This window comes from Acomys russatus, chromosome 1, assembly GCF_903995435.1.
Source record: "Acomys russatus chromosome 1, mAcoRus1.1, whole genome shotgun sequence".
In the NCBI taxonomy this organism is placed as follows: Eukaryota; Metazoa; Chordata; class Mammalia; order Rodentia; family Muridae; genus Acomys; species Acomys russatus.
This window is the reverse complement of record NC_067137.1, coordinates 81,369,719-81,375,587: the sequence shown is the minus strand read 5'-3', so window position 1 is coordinate 81,375,587 and position 5,869 is coordinate 81,369,719. Positions and strand designations below refer to the sequence as shown.

At 44.4% G+C, this 5,869-nt stretch overlaps 1 pseudogene; it reads left to right on the top strand.

The window, feature by feature from the left end:
- The first annotated feature begins 3,796 nt into the window (after nt 1-3,796).
- LOC127196365 (glyceraldehyde-3-phosphate dehydrogenase-like) lies at nt 3,797-4,771 on the top strand (annotated as a pseudogene).
- Nucleotides 4,772-5,869: the final 1,098 nt, after the last annotated feature.

The window sequence follows — 5,869 nt, the reverse complement described above, 5'->3', positions numbered from 1 at the left end:
GAACCTCTGGAAGAGAAGGTGGTGCTCTTAACCATTGAGCCATCTCTCCAGCAAAGTTTCAACCATGTTTAACCAGAGTTCTTTGAGTGAATTTTTGTAGTGTTATGCACTATTTATAATAGTATTTTATAAAATTTAAATTGACATTATTAAGACAAACATGAGCACAAATGGCTTAAAGAAATTAGACTAACAAAAACCTTTTATAGTTTTTTTGAATTATGAAAGTGCCAGAAAAGTATTAGAAAAAAAATGAAGTAAAAACTCTTAAATTCATGGAGAAACAATGACGGAAGATGGAGGAAAAGAGCCTTACTCTACAATTGGATCTTAAATTCATTTCCAATCCGTCTTTGTGAACGCTGTGTCAAGAGCCGTTTCTGGGTTTTTTGACTATATTGTATAATACAATGTAGTGTTAACTCAGTGCGTTGCTCTATCACAACTTTATTGGGAGGAAAAGGAAGATCAGCCCCTTTAAAGTGACTTCCCTGGCTTTAAGTGAGAAATGTAGCTGTCTCACTGTCCTTCCTTCTTCTTTTCTGTCCCTTTCAGGGTGTACGAGATGTCAAAGTGAGGTTCTCTAGTACAAAAATTCCAGACTTCCGTGAGTCTTCTGGGAAGAGCTGTGTTCAACCACGCACATAACGCTGGAGCCAGAAATCTGCAGGTTATCGCCATGATGGGGTCAAAGGGCATCTTGAGAACACACTTCTTACTGCTGTGGGTGGGATGTGGTGAAGAAAGGCAAACAGGAACTGAGAGGAGGGGAAAAGTTCATCCAGTGGTTGTGATTTCAGGGTGAAAGTCAGAGCAGAAAAGATGGCTTGGTCTCTATTTTAAAGTTAACCAGATCTGGCTATTTGAATGACTGCTTTTACAGAAGACATGTTTTCCATCCTCAGCACCTACATGAAGTGGCTGGGACGTCTCTGGGGATATGCGACACCTTTGGCTTTATATACTGCCCCCACACACACACACATGTGCAGATACATAATTAAAAATAAGAAATAAATCATTATAAAAAGAAAAGGGAAAGACTCTTTTTGGTCTGAAAGCCAGGCACACAGCTGCCACTGGCACACAGTTCTTGGAACAGGACCACAACATAGTGAGCGGCTCTTCTTGTAAATGTTTGTCGACAGGAGCCTCTGACAGGAGTCAATCTGCCTAGCTGTTTGTTTTGTTTTGTTCCCTTTGAAAACTCAAGTTGAGGGGAGTAGGGGGAAAGTGGGAGGGAGGGAGGAATGGGAGGATACAAGGGATGGGAGAACAATTGAGATGTAATATGAACAAATTAATAAAATATTTTTTGAAAAAAGAAAACTCAAGCTACTTTAGCTGCTGGGAGTCCCTCATGATAAAAATGAGGAAGTTGTGTCTTGAAGCCAAAGACTGACCCTTTGAGCTGCCTTTTGCCCCATTTGGCCCTCTCTTAATGGAGGGGGAAGCCAGCCAGACCAATGCGTATTTGATGAGGAATGATTGACAAATTTGAGAGAACTCAGGATCTGTAAAGAAGTTTTTACCATAAACTCCCCCAAAGAAAAAGGCTCTCATGCACTGAGCATCTCTTGTATGTCAGGCACTATGAGTCCCAAGAGAATTTTAGGGTTAGGTAATTGTACCCTTCTTTCCTGGGTTTCAAAGAGCCAAGGTCAAATTCCTTTAGCAATTAAGTGCAGAGGAACTGGAATATTCCCCAGTCTACAAACTGGGTTCTGTCTGTGGTATGTGCTAAAGGTCTTCAACTCTACTTCTTCGAACGGTGATACGTGGACGGAAAAGAAATTATAGAATCCAACCAGCTCAGACCTTGATGAAGGGCTAAAGGTCACGATGCAATTTCTCTGGAGTTAGAGATAAGGAAACAGACTCGTGGAGGTTAAATGATTTGCCCAAATTACATGGCTCTAGCTGTGCAAATTGTGAAAATCTTTCCTGATTGAAGTATTGGGGATTGAGATGTGCTTAATTGGAGATGAGATGCCCTAAATGGCAAAAGCCCTCAAGTTTCGTTCAAATAGTTGAAGAGGCCGTCAAATGCTCAGGTGAGAATTTCTAAGATAACCCAGGGCTTTTTTAAAAAAAAAAAGCTTTCCTATCAATAACAACAGCTCCTAACTGTTTTTATCTCAGTGTCAAAGCAGCAACAGCAAGACCCTGGGACAGCAGAGGCCACAGTATAATTTGTTTTACCAAAACCTAGATCAGTCAACAAGTTAGCAGGAACAGTGGAAAGAGAAGAAGCTGGGCATGATGGCACACGCCTTTAATCCCAGCTCTCGCTGAGGCAGGGGGATCACTGTGAGTGAGCACGACGGGAACAGAAAGAGAGGAAGAGAAAGAAAAGATGACGCATCTACTTAAACTAACAAACAAGCAAAGTCCCAAATATGTCTCCATTGGGAAGGATTTTCCATAGGAGTTCACGCTTGTTTGCTGTTCTTATTCAAACAGACTATAAAGTCTACCCAGAGAGAATTCAGCATTCCCCGCCAAGCAAACAGCCAGCCTCACCTCTGTCTTACAAGCAAGAGGAAGCATTTAATAGACTTTTCAAATGCAAATATTCTAATGCAGCATGCAGGCTCTTTGAAACTGAAAAGGCACAAGAAAGGACATTAATACATTGGCTTTTGTGAATTCAAACAGGAAGGCCCAGATAGTTATGTAAGTAACAATACTCAGGGGAGGGTGGGTGATGTTTTTATCTATTTAGTTTCCGCTCATGCAGAGTTTGCACATGAATAATGCCTGGAAGAAGAAGAAGCATGATTCATAAGGGCTTTCTCATGTAGGTAATCTCTCCAGGCGGACTGACGGACTGAGTTCTCCACAGATGTTTTTCGTGGACTTAGTCTCTCAGAGCATCCAAGTAGGTGTATTAATGAGCATCTGATTGTGGTGTCTGCCTTCTAACTCTGGAGGTTTATGGACAAAAGTTAAAGTGGAAGCATGAGAAACTGAAAGTATAATTCATATTCATCTTACACAGACAAAATGTTCTCATGACCTCAGAGGAGAAAAAAGGATGGTCCTCGGCACAGGGCAGAGTTGTTGTCGGAACAGAAGGTGCAATGGTTTGGATGTGAAATGTCTCCCCAGAGACTCATATGTTTAAACATGTGGTCCCTAGCTGGAAGCCCTGTTCAGGGAAGATTGTGGGACCTCTGGGGCAGGGGGAGACAGGGAGGACATGCTCTAGCAGGAAGAAGTGTATTGCTGTGAGGCCAGCCCGGCCCCCACCATGATGCGTTGTACTCTCTCAAACTGTGAGCCAAATAGACCCTCTCTTGAGGTGACGGCGTCAGGTGTGTTATTCTCACAATAGAAAGGGTAACTAATCCTGAGGGCCGCACTGGTCATGGAGTACCCCATGAACAGAACTCAGGCTCGATTCATACACATAGGAATGCAGCTTTTATTGTCTGTCAGCCGAAGCGGGAGAGATGAGGTCATCCGTACTTGTTCGCAATGCTTCAGATATTAATGCTGTCTCCCTTGGGTTCGAGCTAATCTACTTAACAGATCCTCAGTTGGACATGAACTAAAAAGTCCAGTAAATGGGAAAGGAAGGAAGGAAGGAAGGAAGGAAGGAAAGAAGGAAGGAAGGAAGGAAGGAAGGAAGGAAGAAAAGAAGGAAAGACACAGTATAGACTGAGATCCGAGTTTCTCTCATGTTCTCTAACATAGCTGTGCGTATTATGCCATCAGAGTGTTACCTCATGAATAACTGGCATGTGTTGAGGTTTTTCTGATTATTAGTCCTTGCTTGAGCTCCCTTGACATGATGGTGAAGGTCAGAGTAAATGGATTTGGATGTATTGGGCGCCTGGTTACCAGGACTTGCTTCCTATCTGACAAAGTGGAGATTGTTGCCGTCAATGACCCCTTCATTGACCTCCACTCTGTGGTCTTCATGTTCCAGTATGACTCTACCCGTGGCAAGTTCTACGGCAGAGTCAAGGCTGAGAACAGAAAGCTTGTCATCAACAGGAAGCCCATCACCAGCTTCCAGGAGCGAGATCCTACTAACATCAAATGGGCTGATGGCTGGAGCCAAGATGTTGTGGAGTCTACTGGTGTCTTCACCACCATGGAGAAGAGTGGACCCAAAGAGTCATCATCTCCGCCCCTTCTGCCGATGCCCCCATGTTTGTGGTGGGCGTGAACCAGGAGAAGTATGACAACTCACTCAAGATTGTCAGCAATGCTTCCTGCACCGCCAACTGCTTAGCCCCCCTGACCAAGGTCATCCATGACAACTTTGGTATCGTGGAAGGACAGTCCATGCCATCACTGCTACCCAGGAGATTGGATGGCCCCTCTGGAAAGCTGTGGTGTGATGGCCATGGGGCTGCCCAAAACATCATCCCTGCATCCACTGGTGCTGCCAAGGCCGTGGACAAGGTCACCCCAGAGCTGAACGGGAAGCTCACTGGTATGACCTTCCGTGTTCCTACCCCCAATGTGTCCATCATGGATCTGACATGCAGACTGGAGAAACCTGCCAAGTATGATGACATTGAAAAGGTGGTAAAGCAGGCACCTGAGGGCCCACTAAAGGGCATCCTGGGCTACATTGAGGACCGGGTTGTCTCCTGAGACTTTAACAGCGACTCCCACTCTTCCACCTTTGATGCTGGGGCTGGCATTGCCCTCAATGACAACTTTATAAACAAAACCCATTTCCTGGTATGACAATGAATACAGCTACAGCAACAGGGTAGTGGACCTCATGGCCTATGTGGCCTTCAAAGAGTAAGAAGCCTGGACCACCCACCCCAGCAAGGACATGAGAGCAAGAGAGAGACCCTTAGCTGCTGAGGAGTCCCTGCTCCAACTCAGCCCCTGACACTGAGCATCTCTCTTCACAGTATCTATCCTAGATCCCCACAATAACAGGAGCCCAGGGAGCCTTACTCTCTTGAATACCATCAATGAAGTTCACTGGAGAGAGAGAGAGAGAGAGAGAGAGAGAGAGAGAGAGAGAGAGAGAGAGAGAGAGAGAGAGAGAGAGAGAGAGAGAGAGAGAATAAACCAAAATCACTCCTGACATTCAGGAGAAGAGGTAGGACTTGTCAGGGGACATTGGCAGGCTTGTTTTAAGAAGTCAGGAGGACTATGAAGAACTTTATGGAAACATCAAATATTCTTCATTTAAAATCTGGACAGAGACAAGCAACAGATGACCCAGTTCCCTCCTCTGATTCCTGAGGGCACCAGACACACATGTGATGTGTTAACTACTTAAAACAAGCAAACAGGCAAACAGGCAAACAAAAAAAGTTACCTGCTGTTGTTTAAAGTTCTGTTGCCTTGCCATCAGAAGCAGAATTTCCAGGGATTGGCATCTTTAAGTGACTCCCCCCCTAAAGTCCATCTCTCATTGGTTGTCTAGGAAATAGAATAGCACTTTAAGCTGCTGACAGGGTTTCCCTGGGGTGTTAACTTTGACTTGTGTCTTCATCACTTGGGGCAGATCTTTGACTTCATGCTCTGCAGATGTTCTCTTTAACCCTGCCTGATTCCACTGATTAAGCAAAATCTGTGCTTCCTTAATGCTTTTTAGGAGCCTAAGGCCAGAGAATCTGGAGTTCAAAGCCAGCCTGGGCTACACAGCAAGACCTTGCCTCAAATTTATTTAAATAGACAGACAGACAGGTGATAAATAAATAAAGCGATGTTAACTCTTTTGTTGCTGTTTCAAGATTTACTTATTTTTATGAATATGTTGATGCTTATATGTCTGTATATCACATGTGTGCCTGGCACCGACAGAAGCCAGGAGAGAGTGCTGCAGACCCTGGAGCTAGAGTTAAGAGGCATGTAGGCACTGGGAACTGAACCCAGGTCCAGCTTT